Below are 18041 nucleotides of genomic sequence, written 5' to 3'. Positions count from 1 at the left end.
CTCTCTGTGTCTCTCTTGGCTCTCTTTCTCTCGAGCGCAACTCTCTGTCTCTCTCTTTGCTCTCTTTCTCATAGAGCAACTCTTTCTCTCTCTAGCTTCGTTATGTCTCTTTCTCCCCCTATTTGGTCTCTTGCTCTCTGTTTGGAATCGCGAACCCCTCCCTTTAGGTATGTCTCTGAATAGCTGCTTGCAACCTTGAAGCTCTAGTGGATTGCCGACCTCGAAAAGGTAGTGTTGATGGTTATTTTTTTTAATATCAGTGGGATTATGTGAAATGGATTATATTTTGATTGTTTGGGTTTGTGTTAAATTCGTTTTGGCTTTAATTGCTTTGGGTTAGGTTTTGTTGAATATTCATGCTCATTCATCTGGGTTTGTACCAATTGCACTTAGATTGGTCTGGATATGTGAATCTTGAAACTTGGGATTTTCCATTTGATGTAGTAGATCTGTATAGTGTGATTGTTGATGTGTTACTGGTGTACTGCTGTTGTGTTCCTCTTATTTTACTGTCGTATTACTGTTATGTTGATGTTATATTGCCATTATATTGCTTTTATATTGCAGTTATATTGCCATTGTATTGTATGGTTATTGTGGTTATATTGTGTTATGAAATGTTGTTTTGTCATGGTCAGAAATGGAGACAATTGTTATTCTCGTGTGCTACAATGGGAAATGGGTCACCTCGAAGAAGATGTGCAAATACGAAGGGGGTGAGTCAAAAGGCTTAATAGTTCCACGGACCATCAAATTTGCTGAACTGTTGGACCGTGTGCATCAGATTGGTAATACAAACAGCAGGGAAGACAAGGTTTGCTTAAAATTCTCAGTTTTGATGGCCTCGAATGAGTGGAAGCACATAAAGATTGAGGACGATGATGATGTCAATTTTTTTATTAAGTACAATTCTGAGGTAACACTTTCAAAACTAGCTCCCTTACTCGTGAGTATAGAAGATAAAGGACTGACAAATGATGTAGTTGATAGTATGCATATCACGACAGATAGTAGTCGGATGGGTCGTTCTTCAGTTGCCATTGTTGAAAGCAATGAAGTAACTTGGAATAATACAAATGGCACAGATGTGGGAGGTGAAGTAGGGACAGATTTTATGGATATGATTGATTTTAGCGAGGTGGATGAGATGCATGGTGGTGATAATGGTACTAAAAGAAATGAAGTGTCAGTGTACTCTGCCCCTCCTATTTTGGGTTGCTTGAACACATCTGCCCAACTGCCAATAATGCTTTTAGGAGGAGAATCTGAACCCATTCGTGAACATTATTGGAATCAAATAGGTGAACAGAACCGGTACAATGAAGCCGATGTAAATGATGGAGAAGCATATTTGGATAGGGGGTTTTCGCGAAGTGATTGGAATCCGAAAATTATAGTTGGGCAAATTTTCTCTATTAAGAAAGCATTGTTGACGGAGTTACAGTTGACGGCATTAAGAGGCCACTTTGAATTTAAGGTGCAATTGTCTTACACTAAGAGGTTGCTTGTGGTTTGTTGTCAAAGTCCATGCCCATGGCGAGTCCGAGCATCGAGATTTGGAGAATACAGCTTCATGATTGTGAGGTGTACAACTGTCCATGAATGTGATTTGAGGTTTGTAAGTGACAACCATCGTCAAGCAACTGCAGCACTTGTAGCCACTTCATTTAAAAGGAAGTTTAAGGATTCTCGAACAATATACACACCAAGTGACATTATGAGAGATGTGAAACACAACTTTGGTTTTAGCATCCATTATTCGAAAGCTTGGAAAGAAAGGGAGTTAGCTCTATTGTCCATTAGAGGATCAGCGGAGGAGGCATATTATATCATTCCAACTTATTGCTATGAATTGGAGCGTATAAATCCCGGCACAAAAACACACATCCAAACTGATGAGAACAATCACTTTGTGTATTTATTTATGGCGGTTGGCGCATGTATTAGAGGGTTTCGTTCTTCCATACGCCCAGTGATAGCCGTGGATGCCACTCATTTAAAATCCAAGTACAAGGGTGTTATGTTTGTAGCAAATGCATTCGATGGTAATCGAAATATATATCCTCTTGCTTTTGGGATCGGGGATTTGGAGACGGATGCATCATGGCACTGGTTTTTCACTAAACTTCATAAAGCCATTGGTGAGTGTCCCAATCTTGTTATTATTTCTGATCGCAATGTTAGCATAGAGAATGTGTGGAACAAAGTTTTTCCAACTGCGCAACATGGCATATGCTTTTATCATATGAAGGGAACATGAAACGCACTTGCAAGTTGAAAATGCGTGATCAAATACTTATGTACTTTGAGAAGGCTGCGAAATCCTATTCCATTGCTGAATTTGATTGTCATTTTCGCAAGATCAAGCGAAAGGAACATGTTGCTCAATATCTTGAAGAGGTAGGGTTACATAACTGGTCTAGAGCTCACATGGATGGACGCCGCTACAATGTAATGACAACAAATATTGCGGAGTCAATCAACTCAGTCCTTAGGTTTGCAAGGATGATGCCAGTGGTTCATTTGATAGGGGAAATTATTAATCTCCTTGTGAAATGGTTCACCGAACGTCATGAGTTGGCTTTGAATTGCACAACAACATTGTGCCCCAATTTTGGAGAGAAGAAGTTGAGGAACAGGTTGGAGGATGCTGCAAGGATGAATGTGGTTAAAGTAAATAATGCACAATTTAATGTTTTGGACGGTTATATGGACGGGCTCGTAGATTTGACGAACAACAGTTATAGTTGTAGAAAGTTTCAGCTTGAGCAGCTACCTTGCAAGCATGTAGTTGCAGTTTGCCGCTTCTTGAAAGTAAATGTATACTCAAAGGCTTCTCGGTATTACACTCGGAAAACTTGGATGGATGCTTATTCGGATAGCATCTACCCGATACAGCCTCATGGAATGTGGGATATTCCTGAAGATGTTTGAAGTTAAGTTGTGCTGCCTCCCATGGCAAGGGTCATGCCAGGCAGACGAAAGAAGATAAGAATTCCCTCGCACGGAGAGGGCACCATTAGAAGAAAGTGCTCAAGGTGTGGTTCCGCATGCCACAATAAAAGCACCTATAAAAACAATATTCCATGGCGCAATGTATCTTAGACAATATGATTTGTGTTGCTTTGGTAGGTCATGTAAACTTTACTTTTATTTGTGGTGGGTTTCGTGTTATGTTGAATGGGAATTCTTTTAAATTTGCATAATTTGGGTTGCATTGCTACAGTATGCTGTATTGCTTCCAGATTGCTATTATAATTTGAGTGCGAAATTAAAGGGCCTGGAATGTAATTCCAAATGGATCCAAAACATTAAAGTTCTTAGAATTCCTTTATTACACAGTTACCGTGATACTCCGACTAAACCTTCTTTTTTTATTACAAATTCGGCCGATTCATAGGCCAGATGTGGGGCAAATACAAGGTGAAATGTCCTATGTGTTTGACTACATATAGTTGTTGAAGGAGCATTACGAATGTTAACCCCAATAGATTGCTCATGTCTTGCCAAGAACACTCTTGAATTTATGCAATGTGCCCAAGCGAGTCCCAAAGCTGGACTCACCCGTCTGCCTGATGTGTCCAGGGACTCCAAGTTTCCCAACCTCACCCCATTCACTCCATCATGTGGCCCAATAAAATCCACCACTTTATTGGTGACAACCACCGCCAACCCAAACTTATTTGCTAAACCCTTCAATGTCCCAGATATGTTGAAGAACATTTTAGACTGCCGTTTCAAATTTGCCGGTGTTGTCTGATACTGTGATTGGAACAATGCAACAATGGAATCAATGACAATGAGTTTCACAAGTAGGCGGGTGTGATCAATGGCAATAAATGCTTCTATGTCTCCAAGGACATGGATGAGTTGTTGAGCTTCATGAACACCACGACCATATATGTCTTCCAATGGCTCCAACCTTATTAAGTTGGGGTATGATGCATGATAAAGGTTGCCTAGTTGTTGCAATCGACGAAATGAGAAGCTAAATTCTGTGAATATGTAGACGGAGGAGCCCCCTAGTCCGCCATGTGAGGGTGGGAGCTGAGCTCGTACCGTAAGTTGGAGACAAAGCTGCGTCTTCCTGGAACCACTCTCCCCCACCAATTCTGTTATGGAGTTGCAGGGCATCCCACCCCCCAAGCAGTGATCTAGTATTGGGCATCCAATGGATAATTTAGGGGTTGAAAGAGGAAGGAGCATGAGGTTTTGGGGTGTCATGTTTCTGTAATTTAGGGGGGGATGTGATGGTGCTACAAGGCATGCATTATATATATCCTCTTTCATTTTGAAGGTCTGTAATGTAGGCCATATGTCTTTTAAGGGATGTATACTTCATCCTTTTTCCAGGTTGTAATTACTTGTTTTTTTTTTTTTTTTTTTTTTTTTTTTTGGACCAAATAATTTGAAAACATTCTGATGCAGTACGTACTGTAATAGGATCATATTGTAATTCTATCATCTCTCTATTATACTCTTATTGATATAATATTGCCATTATACGCATGTTTATTGTATAGTTACTGCTGCTATATCGCCACTCAACTGGACACCGATAAACTGTATACGCACAAATACAAAAAGAGGCATGATCATTCCATAAAATCCTATTTCCAAACTTACATAATACAACAACAGGCCACCCCATGGTTACATAATACAAAAAGAGGCCACCTCATAGTTCCATTTCCCTGCTGTTGACAAATTCGAAGTTGCATACTCTTCAAGTGCGGCGACCACGACCCATGAAATTCATGACCCCGGCCACAGTAATGGTGGCCCAGTTTCCTGCCGGATCCACTATTTTTGCAAACTTACGAAATAGTTCGAATCCCCTTTCCACTTGTTGTTGCTTCAACTTGGCCATTTCTTCTGATTCCTTGAATACCATAATTGCAGTGGCAGGAGCAATTTCAATTTTTCCTTTGATTGCCATTATATGTAGGAGATGCATGCGGGCATGATAACGAGAGCGAATTGTGCGCTTTTTTATGACATCTCATCTAGCTTGGCCCTCCACAATTTTTGAAACTATGTCTGCATGGAGATTTTTCCAAAACATGGTATTGCCTCGACATTGCTGCATGCCATGGACCAAGTCTGCAGTGAGTGAATTGGGTGACTTGGCTTCTGTTTCAGTCTCCCCTCCTTCAGTTTTTGAAAGCATTGGGTTTGGTGTGAGGTTATGGTCCATGGTCTTCGATATTTATTGTAGGCTGGTGTATGACTTAATTGGAAAAAAGGGGGACTAAATGCGATGTGAGTGAAATCAGTGGGGAAGGTAATGGCTACAAGCAGGAGTTAATGTGATGGAAGCTTTCATTTCAAACAGCTGGGTTGATTCATATAGGCAGGTTTTAATGACCTCGAGTAACAGAGAGAGTTAGTGGCGGGAGGGATTAGGGGGAGTAATTGGCGGGAGTCTTAGGCTGGATAGTATTGGGCGGAAGTTATTACCCAGTTGACTGTATGCCTTTTTGTAATATATTTCTATTTTGGATGTTTCGAACTTGGTAATTTTCCCATTATGTAATTCAAATAAGGGATTTGCCTATTTGCCTAATTGATCAACTCATTGAAATTGACCAATATGGTTATTGTCTTATTTCTCATTTCAGCAATCTCAATTCGTTTCCATTTTTCCATTATTCATATTTTTCCTATTTTCCATGTGTCATCCAATTATCCAATTTTTCATTATTTCTGCCTATTTTCCAATCTTCTAACAAAAACAAGAGTCTTTTGCAGATTTCGTTACACCCGGCCACATCTTCCGGGGTAGGCAGCTTCTCGAATTGTGCATGCTCAGCTGCTTCATGCACTTGTAAGTGAGGAACGGAAGCGACCATTTCTGCCTCTTCGACTACCATGGCTGCGGATGGTTCGGCTCCATCACCGGGGCCTTTTGTTTCCATTGCTGCCGGTTCTATATGTGGACTAACATAGTCATGTAATGGTCCTTCATTCATATGAGGACTACCGAGGTCCTCATGTCCTTCCCCACCCTCATTCAACCCACTATTTTTTTTTTTTTTTCAGCTGCTCTATCTTCAGCTTGAAATAGTGTTCCATGGAAGCTAGGGTGTTGCCAAAATCCTCCACATACTTTTTATTTTTTGCAAACTCTCTTTCACGTTTCAATGACTCCGTCCGTACAATTTCTTCCAACTCATGCACTCTCTTGCGAAGCGCTCGATTCGAACCGGCTACTTTGGCCAATTCATCCTTTGTCCTTTGAAAGTCAAGCTTCAAAGTGCGTAACTCAGTGGACGCGAGTTTACCCTGCATTAAGTTATAATGCAAATGTTACAATATTTCCAAAATATTTCCCAAATACAGCAGTTATTTTCCTATGGTATTATGACGTATATATTGGAAAAAAGGTAATGCTTGCCTTAGAAGACGACGGAAGGCTAGCAGTTTCTTCAATGTCCTCATCTTTTTCTTCTACAGAGGCAGAAGTGCTGGTTTATGGTTCATCGTCATCGCCAAACAACTCAACAAGTTCTTCAGTGTCATCAACACTGTCACCCCAACTCCAATAGGGCTGTTGCTTGTCAATTACAGATGGCCGCAGAAGTTGCACATCAACCTGCAATTTATACAGACAAAATACATATTAGGAACCCTATTATTTGAATGACAAGCATAACATTAGTATTATAAACAGAACTAACCTCTGCATTTTCAAATACTTGGCTCATTATTTCGTGAAAACGAGCCGAACTATTGATCCTCCATTGTAGTATACGAGGGACGTGGCCATTATGTTCGGGCACAACGATATGCAGTGCATCCAATGCTGGAAACACCTTAAAAGCCCATATCTATTTTCAACAATAAAATATCAATCACTGTAAACAAAGTAAATGGAACTTATACATAAATGGATATTTGCTTACCTGAAGTGCAAAGCCAAAACCTTTTATGTTGTACTCCCTTGGTCTACCACTTGCCATTGTCTTTGATTGCTTTGTTGATTTTTTTGTTTTTAAGGCTTTCTAGGGCACTTTGACTCGCTGGTACTCTGCGCACAGTGCTCTCAACAGTGAGGAATTTGTCTTCGCATATGAAACAGCACCCCATAGATACTTCAGGAACTCTTCAATGTCTTCCGCCAATTTCAAATAGCGCATGTCAATGTTGACATGTTTTTCACTACCCAACAGCACAAAAACAACGAAATATAAAAGCCCAAGCTTGAAGACGTCCTCCTCATCACCGCAGTCGATGAAGGGTTGTTCGAGTTCGGAAAGGCTGACAGTTTTATTGTTGCAGAAGTACTTCTTCTTCAATGAGCAGTTGTCATTAGTTGCAGTCGGAATGAAGGGAAGGTTTCCAAACTGCAGCCCTGTGATAACACAAAACTGCTGCACTGTGAATTGTATGACCTTGTTGCCAACGATGAATTTGATCCTGTTAACTTGGGAAACTGTCCTCGGGTCAACCTTTCTCAACAACAAGCCATGGATAATTTGTGTTGTCCACTTCAGGTCCTCAATTAGTAACAGATGGCCAAAACAACTGTCTTTGAACCTTTGTAACTGTTGCCCACTCAATTTGTCCTTAATTGTACAGATCGCCGTTTTTGTATGGAAAAGGGTCAATGCCTTTCCCTGGATTTTTTCATCCCCAGCAATCAACTTTGCTTTCGAGATCATATTTCCCTACACACCACCATTATACAAATAATTTCAAGCCTTTGAAATATACACAATTACAAGCAATAAACACACAATACATATGCATGTCATGGCAATATGCACGAGATATATCAGTGATAAACCTACAATACAGCTCCAATAGAACTTTATATGCATTTCATGTATGTTCACCAATGTCCCATGACAGAAAAAATACAAATTCATTGTACCTTCAACCCTTATATTTTCTCTCCACAAGTCTTGCTCTTATATTTTCCCATTTCCTTCTCTTATATTTCCAATTTCCTTCTCTTATATTTCCAATTTCCTTATGTTATATTTTCTATCCACAAGCCATGCTCTTATATTTTCTCACGTCTGTTGCGTAGATTTAGCTCCACCAAAATGGATTAAGCTGCATCCTCAACTTGTGATACTCGCAAGTGCACGAACCGTTGGTAGTATAGCATATGTAAGTGCGAGGTCGATTCCACAGGGATTGGTGATTGAATGATCCAATTTAGTTTCCCTACACAAAATAGAAACAAAAAAAAAAGAACATAAAACAAGGAAGAAAGAAATAAGTAACTCAAGCAAATAAGTTCCCAAGTTCAATTTAGATTAATGGATTGATTCTAGCTAAAGTATGATTAAGCCATGGTGTGTGGTCATAACCTTGTGTTCCTAATTCCCTAATTTGATCATTTGTTGTCTAACCTAAAATTAAGCATTAGGAACCCATTAAGCATAGAAGAACATTTTAAACAACCAAGTATGTATCTAATCCCTGTTGTCGAATGTCCATACATACTCTTCCTATTCATAGTTCAATTCGAATTAAAGCATGGTGTATACTCTTAATTCAAACCAAGATAGCTAACATGCAAGCCTAAATGGTGATCAATCATTCAAACTAGCATATTAACTTATAAGCATAATGAATAAGAACATGAACCATAATTGAAACTTGGAAACTAATCAAACTTGAAAAACTAAAGAAAAGAATTTACATAATGAAAAGTAAAGTGGAACTAAGAAAAACTTAAGGAAAATTTTAGCACAAAAGATTTCATTACAACAATTGAAAACTAGAAAATGAAACTAAGAGAATTTGAGGGAGAGAAGGGAAGGGAGCTCTAGAGAAGTGTTTGAGAGCTCCCCCCCTTGGGGTGTGTTTACAAGCTTGGGAAACCTCACTATATATAGGCCTAAGGAAGCTGAAAATCTGAATTAAGTATGGCTAATGCATACAACACTTGTTTTATAAAATCTGAAATGGTTGATGCACTTCACTAATGCATACAACACTTCCATTATAAAATCTGAAATGGTTGATGCACTTCACTAATAAATCCCACCAGCAGCCCTAGCTCATCTTCATGTCACCATGACCAAGCTTCCAACCAGAAATAATAGCTCATCCTGAGGTCAGCATGACCAGCAACTTCAAGGGCTTATGAATTGGGCTTCCCTTAAGCAAATTAAGACTTTAAGCACTCAAACTTGAAGTTTAGAATGTCTTCTTTCCAGCCATATATCATTTGGGCCAATCCAAGGTCGGAGGAGGAAGTTAAGGCCAAAACAAATTGCTAACTCATTTTGCGCGCTGATAAAATCCATCCTGAGCATGGCTCTGTGTTTGCTAGGTAACAGACTCCATATTTATCCAATGGGGCTGAATTTTGGATATGTTATATTACACACCCATTGGAACAACTTTCATGAAGAATGTGGCCTCATCCGAGCTATGTAGGTTGCTGAAACAAAGCTTGCAATATGACCTACGAAATTGGGCTGGCAGGGGACTGTAGCCAAAATTGAGTTTGTCTTTAAGCTCTTCATCCATTCATCCAAATTAGGCCCTAACATGCATGGATTGCATCATTTACTATCCAAAGCCCTCATTATTACCTAAAGCTCAATGAACTGAAAGATAAACACAAAAAGAATTAAAAGCACAAGTTTAACTCAAAAACATAACCAAATCATAAGCTAGAAGGGTACAAAATGATATGTAAATATGCACCGATCAAATACCCCCAAACCTAGATTTTGCTAGTCCTCGAGCAAAACAAAAGGAAAACAAAGATAAAAACAAACAAGAAGTTAACTAGACCACTTTCGTAGGTAACTCGATTGCATTGAGCATATGCAACAAGCCTTTAAACCTCTAGGCATCCCTAGTAGGAGGAGTTGTGTCTCCTGAGGGTTTAACAGATACGATACCCACAAACGTTTTTCTAACTCTACAAAACAAAATGGTTAGTGATGAGCACAAAATTAATACAAGTTTTATCCTTAAATTTATATTTGTTAGTATTTTCTTTTGTATTATGTAAATCTATTAGAGTATTTGTATTGGTGATTTCCAATCTTTGTTTTTGTATTTAATGAGTGGTTGTTTGTAGATATTAATTGTCTTCCACCAATGGCATGAGAAGGAGGAGAATTTCAAGAGTGATACACGGCAGAAGGAAGGAAAGAAAGGAAGAGAGAAAGAGAGAAAAAGTGAGGAAGAAAGAGAACAATGATGGAAAGGAAAGAACCAAGAGCTAATAACTCTTTTAAACTTGTTCTTCCTTTCCTAGTTCTCATGTAAATTATGTATTTTAGTTTCTTTGTTTTGTTTTAAATATTAATTATGTCTATTTAAATTACTTAACTAAGGTTGGATGAAACACCATTATTAAATAGAATTCTAGTTTTTATTTTCAATTCTCAAATATTGTGGTGTTCAATGATTATAATTTTCACTTCACATGATTAATAGATTAATCTTCTTTTCACCACTTCTATCATGTATTGTGACATATAACATGTATTTGTGGTAGTTAAGAGTTTGGATTAATCTATTAAGTCATCCTTGGTTTATATTTTTAGTTTACAAATTTCTTTGATATTTTGTTATTCAAATAAACTTTTTCACATAGGATGCTTAGGAAACTTTGATCCTTTGTAGTTAAATAATTTTGTTTACATTTTATGCTTAGAATTTGTACTTATGAAGGGAAGGAGAATTTACTTATGATATAAATTACAAGCTTAATTGATAAATCTTGAGAAAGCAGTAGATTGATTTCTAGATTGCTACTCCATGGGAATTGAAAGATAAATAATTAGGATCTTATGGAATGATGGTGTGGATTCCAATACCTTAGTTATTTTTCTTATAAGTTTAAATCTTAATTTCAGTTTATTGTCATTTCCATATTTGTTTTATGCTTTATTTAATTTTCTTTATCAACAAACAAATCACCATTTGAATCAACTAGGTTGGCAATGAAATTAACTTGGGTATAATTGGTTTTCTATCTTTACACGCAATCCCTTGGGTACGATCTCGCTCTTACACGCTTATGCTATATTCGATTCGTGCGCTTGCGAGTTTATAACTTTTAAAAGAAACCTCTTTTGAGGCACAACAAGTTTTTGGCGCCGTTGCCGGGGATTGCAACGGAAAACTAATCATATTTTGGTTAATTAAATTCTTCCACTAGTTATAATTTAGTTTTGTAATATATATAAAACTTTTAAAAAAGAAAAAAAAAAATTTAGATTTTGTCAATTATCTTGTTTCTATTGTAATATGTATTAACCTTTTATAAAAAAAATATTACAAAAAAAAAAAAATTGAAAAAAAAATAATTTTGATTTTGTTAATTCTCTTGTTCATATTGTAATATCATTGTGTATTAATTTTTCATTTCTTTGTTTCAGTTATATCGTTAAAGCTTCTTTTGGTGCAACTTTGGACTTGGAAGAAGTTTTATATTATATTTTATTTTATTTTAAGAAAGTTCATTTCTTTTTCTTTATGTCAATTTGTGTGCTTATTGCTTGAACTTTATGTGCTTGTTTGTACAGGTATCAATAAAAAAGGAAAAGAAGACAACTCTAATAATAAGGAGGAGAAGTGTGGAGTAGTAGGAGAAGTCGCGACCTCCAAATGCATCCATGCTCGACCTAATCGCTTCAAGGGGGATCATTCCAATCTTTTCTCTTTTCTTGTTTTGTTATTGTTATTATTATTTATTATTATTATTATTATTTTTTTTTATTATTAATTTTTTTTTTAAACAAATTTTTTAAAATAAAAAAAATAAAAAAAAATTTCATATGAGCTGACTTTTGGTAACTTCAGTGAGTGTCTTCGTCAATACAGTGTCTAGGAGTTCTATAGGCGACACCTTCGGTGTCTAAGAAGTTTGGGTTTTAAGCGGGACCGTTGTGACCCCTCCAACCTTCCCGGATCCCCTGGCTGTGTTTTCTGAGGCCCTTAACTGGTCATCCGTGAGTTGCTTGTATATTTGTGTTTTTAAAATAAGTTATTGTTATTATTATTATTATTATTATTATTATTTTTTACAAAGTGTAAAATAAAAAAAATAAAAAAATAAAAACAATATAATTTTTGCTTATTTCTTTGTGTGGTTATTTTTGTATTTTTTATGACTGTTTATTTTGTATTTGTATAGATTTTAGTTTTCTTTTTGTGTGTTTTATTTCATTTTGGTCTTTATTTCTTTTTTTTGCTTGGATTTTTTATTTTTTATTTATTTTTTATTTTTTATTTTTGTCTTTTATTCTGCAATGGATAAATACCAAGGGATTGGCACGCATATTTTCCAGGTATTGTCTTTCTATATCATTTACCCTCTTATTCCATGCATTTGCTATGCTTTTATTTTGAAACATTAAGGGCAATGTTTGATTTAGGTTTGGGGGTAAGGTTTAGAAGTTTTGTTTTGTTTTGTTTTTATTTATTTATTTATTTTTTTTAAGGTAATTCCGAATTTCTTGTTTCTCTTTGCTTTTATTACTGTAATTCTTGCTTTCTTTTACTTGTTTATGTATTTAATTTGTTGTTAAGTTTGGGAAGTAGATTGCTTCATGATTGCACACACAGAAATTTGGCTCAAAAACTTATTCATTTCATAAACATGTGATTACATACACAAAAGTGAAAATGCATACATAAATTTCTCAATCACATGTTTGTTTCCAGATTATGAGCCACCTGAGGCATCATGCTAATTGCCTCTACTTGCTCTTACTTGTAGAACCTGCAAAAGTTCGACATGATCATTATTTCTCTTCTGCAATGCTTCTACATTCTGGTTGGCCAAGTAGAGCCGTTTCTGCAAATCCGCCACCAGAGCTTTCAAAGAAGCCACCTCATCGCTCAAAGCTCCACACTCTCGCGTCCTCGCCAGTAGGCGCAAGCCCAGATTTGTGGCCGAGACCGCTTGGAGCGCGGTAAAAGTGTGGGACTCATCCACTGCCACATTGTCAGACCTGTGTGCTATATGCCAATGATCTGCCGGTGTGAGCTTGCTGCCAATCATGCCTCCCAGCAGCACTGCTCTGTTCGGCCTTGCCTTAGCAAAGTTCGGTATTGCCTCAGCAAAGTTTGAGGCCGTGCCGTGATGATATGTAGAGTTTGGGAAGACAGGGTTTGGAGGAGCCCTTATCTGGGCATTCGGAGGTGCAAGGGACAATTCAAGGTTGAGATCATCAAGGTGAGCGCATGAGGATGCCATTGTTTTGTTTCTGAATTATTTGATGGTTTTTCTTGAATTTGCAGGAAGAAATGAAGGGTACTCCAACACTTAACCAATGCACGGTTTAAATAGACATCTACTGATGAGGGAGCCGACATCCACTTCGGATCTCCAAATTGCTATCCAGCCGTTGCCCTTTTTTCTCGGATCCCTACGCTTCACGAGGATTTTGCGGTCACATGCATTTAGAAGGGAGCATTTCTACTTTCACTTTACTTTTCTTTTTACCTCCGTGTTTTCTGGTGTTTTATGTTTTTGCCCGTTACTTTCATTTTTTTTGGTGCTTTGTGTTTTGCTTTGTTTTATTTTAAGTTTGGGAAGTGTGTTTTCCCTTTCGGCTGTCATCTTTGTTTTGTTTGGGAAGTGTGCTACTCTTTCTTTTGCAACTTAATTTCTTTTATTTCTGGAAAAAAAAAAAAGAGTGAAACAAAATGAAAATGAAAAATACAGGGGAAGGGCGAAACAAACAGGCACACCAATAATACATTAGAAATTATTTTTTCACAGTGCTCGGTGTCTCGACCATAGGAGCTTTGAGTTTGGCCCTCTGGATGTCCTCTCCAGGGTCTTCACGCACAGCCTCTTGGGGCTCATCACTTGAGCTCCCAAAGATCGCAATCTTCGCTTCAGCAAAACTTCTCTCACGATCTGATTGCTTGCGTTTCCCTGGTCGGTCTAGGTCCTCCAGCTGCTTTCGCATGTCTCGAGAGTACAACTCTACCATCTTTGATAGGTTTTTATTCTCGTCCCGCAATACTTCTAGCTGGTGTCGATTCACCTCCACTATCCTTGACCTCTCCCTTTTCAAGCTTTTTATAACACTCTGACAATCTTCAACTATACTTCGCTCCGCCGCCAACTGACCTTTCAGCACCTCTACCTCATGGGACTTCGCAAGTAGGCGATGACCCAAACTTGCGACACATGTTGTACTCTGCACGCTTAGTGCCAGGGCGTCGCTCACGACCCGATTGTCGTCCCTTGTGCCCAGCACACGTATATCTTTAGGAGTCACTAGATTTCTCGCAACTCCAATGGCAACATCGTTGTCCAGGAGTATTGAGTCATTTACTGTTACAGGCCCTCGTGCGGAGGCAAAATAGGGCACCCATACTGGTGCCACTGCTTGGCCCCATGTTTGAGTCGGTGGAGCTAAGTTAAGATCCAACGAAAATGGATAGGAAGAGGCCATTTTGATTTTTCACTCTCTTTTCTTTTTTCTTTTCTCTTTTGTTTGTTTAGGAGTTTGTGTTTTTCATTTTTTCTCTGCCTTTTATAGACTTTTTTTTTTTAAACCCTAGCTGCTGCGCTTCTGAGTTTCGCGCACCCCTACGGCTTATCTCCATCTGCCGCACCCGTCCCCCAACCCTCTTAACTGCATTTATGCCTTTCAGCGCTTTCAAGAAATAAAAAGTCGCCGCGCCTTCCTACAAAGCCAATAATTCTGGCTTGGGGGATGTAAAAGCGGCCTCTGCACGCTGACATGTCCCTCACCTCTTTTGGCCCGTGACCTATCAGTAAACGAGACATCCGGCCCCTCTTCTCTCTTTTCAGAAATCTCGTTCCTTGCGCTTCTGACAACGCTTCTTTGTTTTCTTTAATTTTTAATAATAATAATAATAATAAAAGAAGTGTTTGGGCTTTCGTTTGGGTTGGGTTTTCAATTGATTTGAACGTCCTCATGGGCTGGATTTCTGCGTGCGTAGAACTGTTGTTAGGGCTTACTGTTGTATTTAGTTTAGTTTTGTTCCGTTTGATTTTGTTTTGTTTTTGCAACTGAGTTGTAGTTTTAATTCTTGTTTGTTCTTTTATTTAATTACTTTAAATCCCTTTCATTTCTTGTTATAACTTTGCTGATGCCTAAATTTTTCAACATTGAGGACAATGTTTATTTCTAAGTTTGGGAAGGGATAGCAAGTCTTATTTTCGTTTCACTTAATTTCTTGCTTTCTTTTAGTTTGTTTTCTTTTCAGTTTTGAGTCATTTTGTTTTCAAGTCACTTTCCGGACACATAAGATGAGATTGTGATGAATGTTTACATGACTTGATTGAAAATGTCTATATATATAAAATATATATATATAAAAAATTAAAAAAAATAATAATAATAATTTATTATTCACTGAATGGCATCGTTCTAGCATGATATGTTTGAACCACTCTATGCACTTGCCATTTGTTTCATAATTCTCCAGTTAAGGGACTTGCATGATCCAAAGAATTGTATCAAGCATGAATTAGACTTGTATAACCATATAATGTGAGCTTTGAGCCTTGTGCTTCATTTCATGAGTGTTATACACATATTCTTATTTTCTTGTCATCCAAGTTGTTGTTTGATCTCATTATTCATTGACTTGGTTGAGCACTTAAAAAAAAAACATTCATTCTTGTACAATTTGATTACGTGACATTTGAGAAATGATATTAAGGCCCTCTTTGAACCGTTTGTGCCTTTCAAACTAACCGTATGCATGCTTAAGCATGATTTTCCATTGTAACCACTTTGAGCCTACATGTAAGCCTTTTCTTTCATTTAACCAATTATTAGTCTTAGCCTTAGCCTGAAAAACAAGAATTTACCTTTCTAAGGAACTCATGAGCTTTAGTTTGGATGTGTTTTTTATGCTAAGTTTGGGAAGAGATATTACATTTAAAAAAAAGAAAAAAGAAAAAAAAGAGAAGAACTTCACTCAAAGAGTGAAAGAAAAGAGAAAAGTTGTGGTTAAGTGACATTGGATTCAGATTTCGAGTTCAAGTTTCTTTATTGGCCTCAAAAATAAATTGATGGTTGTTCAAATAGAATAAAGGAGTGTGAATCAAAATAAGTGAAGGGATAAGGCTTTGTGGTCTAAATGATCACGTAAAAAAATAAAATCTAAAGCGTAAGGATTCAAAGTCTTGTAATCAACTGTTATATGCTCTTACATTGTGAGTTCCTTGAACTTTGTTGTATCCATATCCTTCATTTCTTACTCACCTTACACCCTTAGCCCCATTACAACCCATGGTAAAGACCTAAATTGATCCTAAATGTCATGTGGTTCAATTGCACACATTTTTAACTTTTAAGTGTTTGGCATCCTTCTTGAGATCATAGTCATGCATATTTTCCATCCTTCTATTATGAGTTAAGTCCCTTATGGTTTAACTCTATTCTCATATTTATTATTGAGTGATGCATTTTGTAACCCTCTTCCGAGTGATTCATTTGTGAGAGGACAACTTTGGTGAGATTTGAAGTTACATTTGTGCTTGATATGATTTTTGAAGTTTTGTAAAAACTGAAATTAGAGAATGAGTTGAATTTGGCCATCACACTACTACACTTTAAGCATATTGTGTTTTGAACATTGCCACCTTGTAAATAATGTCTAAAACTGAGCTTTCTTTGTTAAAACGTTTAAGTCATGTGCATGAGTCATTTCTCTTCAGAAAATGTGCGGAAAAATTGTTTTGAGTTTTTATTTTTGTTTTTATTTTGAATTTGTTTTTGTTTTTGTTTTTATTTTTATTTTTGTTGTTTTGCTTAAAGGACTAAACACAATCTTTTAAGTTTTCTAATTATTTTGTTTTACAGAGTCAGTAAAACGTTTGTGGGTATCGTATCTGTTAAACCCTCAGGAGACACAACTCCTCCTACTAGGGATACCTAGAGGTTTAAAGGCTTGTTGCATATGCTAAATGCAATCGAGATCCCTGCGAAAGTGGCTTAGTTTTCTTTTCTACTTAGTTTTTATTTTCTTTTGCTCGAGGACTAGCAAAATATAAGTTTGGGGGTATTTGATGAGCACAAAATTAATACAAGTTTTATCCTTAAATTTATATTTGTTAGTATTTTCTTTTGTATTATGTAAATCTATTAGAGTATTTGTATTGGTGATTTCCAATCTTTGTTTTTGTATTTAATGAGTGGTTGTTTGTAGATATTAATTGTCTTCCACCAATGGCATGAGAAGGAGGAGAATTTCAAGAGTGATACACGGCAGAAGGAAGGAAAGAAAGGAAGAGAGAAAGAGAGAAAAAGTGAGGAAGAAAGAGAACAATGATGGAAAGGAAAGAACCAAGAGCTAATAACTCTTTTAAACTTGTTCTTCCTTTCCTAGTTCTCATGTAAATTATGTATTTTAGTTTCTTTGTTTTGTTTTAAATATTAATTATGTCTATTTAAATTACTTAACTAAGGTTGGATGAAACACCATTATTAAATAGAATTCTAGTTTTTATTTTCAATTCTCAAATATTGTGGTGTTCAATGATTATAATTTTCACTTCACATGATTAATAGATTAATCTTCTTTTCACCACTTCTATCATGTATTGTGACATATAACATGTATTTGTGGTAGTTAAGAGTTTGGATTAATCTATTAAGTCATCCTTGGTTTATATTTTTAGTTTACAAATTTCTTTGATATTTTGTTATTCAAATAAACTTTTTCACATAGGATGCTTAGGAAACTTTGATCCTTTGTAGTTAAATAATTTTGTTTACATTTTATGCTTAGAATTTGTACTTATGAAGGGAAGGAGAATTTACTTATGATATAAATTACAAGCTTAATTGATAAATCTTGAGAAAGCAGTAGATTGATTTCTAGATTGCTACTCCATGGGAATTGAAAGATAAATAATTAGGATCTTATGGAATGATGGTGTGGATTCCAATACCTTAGTTATTTTTCTTATAAGTTTAAATCTTAATTTCAGTTTATTGTCATTTCCATATTTGTTTTATGCTTTATTTAATTTTCTTTATCAACAAACAAATCACCATTTGAATCAACTAGGTTGGCAATGAAATTAACTTGGGTATAATTGGTTTTCTATCTTT

The 18041-nt window shown here is 36.7% G+C and overlaps 1 long non-coding RNA gene and 2 pseudogenes across 1 annotated transcript; 2 read left to right on the top strand and 1 right to left on the bottom strand.

Moving 5' to 3' along the window:
• The first annotated feature begins 640 nt into the window (after positions 1–640).
• Positions 641–3105, top strand: LOC148297493 (uncharacterized; annotated as a pseudogene).
• Positions 3106–3342: 237 nt separating this feature from the next.
• LOC148297492 (DNA repair protein XRCC3 homolog pseudogene) lies at positions 3343–4224 on the bottom strand (annotated as a pseudogene).
• Positions 4225–11889: 7665 nt separating this feature from the next.
• On the top strand, positions 11890–13663 carry LOC148297491 (uncharacterized). The gene is made up of 2 exons (XR_015836567.1): positions 11890–12275; positions 12707–13663. It is a non-coding gene; the product is annotated as an uncharacterized LOC148297491 (long non-coding RNA).
• Positions 13664–18041: the final 4378 nt, after the last annotated feature.

This window comes from Prunus avium, chromosome 1, assembly GCF_965620075.1.
Source record: "Prunus avium chromosome 1, drPruAviu1.hap1.1, whole genome shotgun sequence".
NCBI classification, from domain to species: Eukaryota; Viridiplantae; Streptophyta; class Magnoliopsida; order Rosales; family Rosaceae; genus Prunus; species Prunus avium.
Note: the sequence above shows the minus strand (reverse complement) of the source record. Positions and strands in the feature narration are given on the sequence as shown.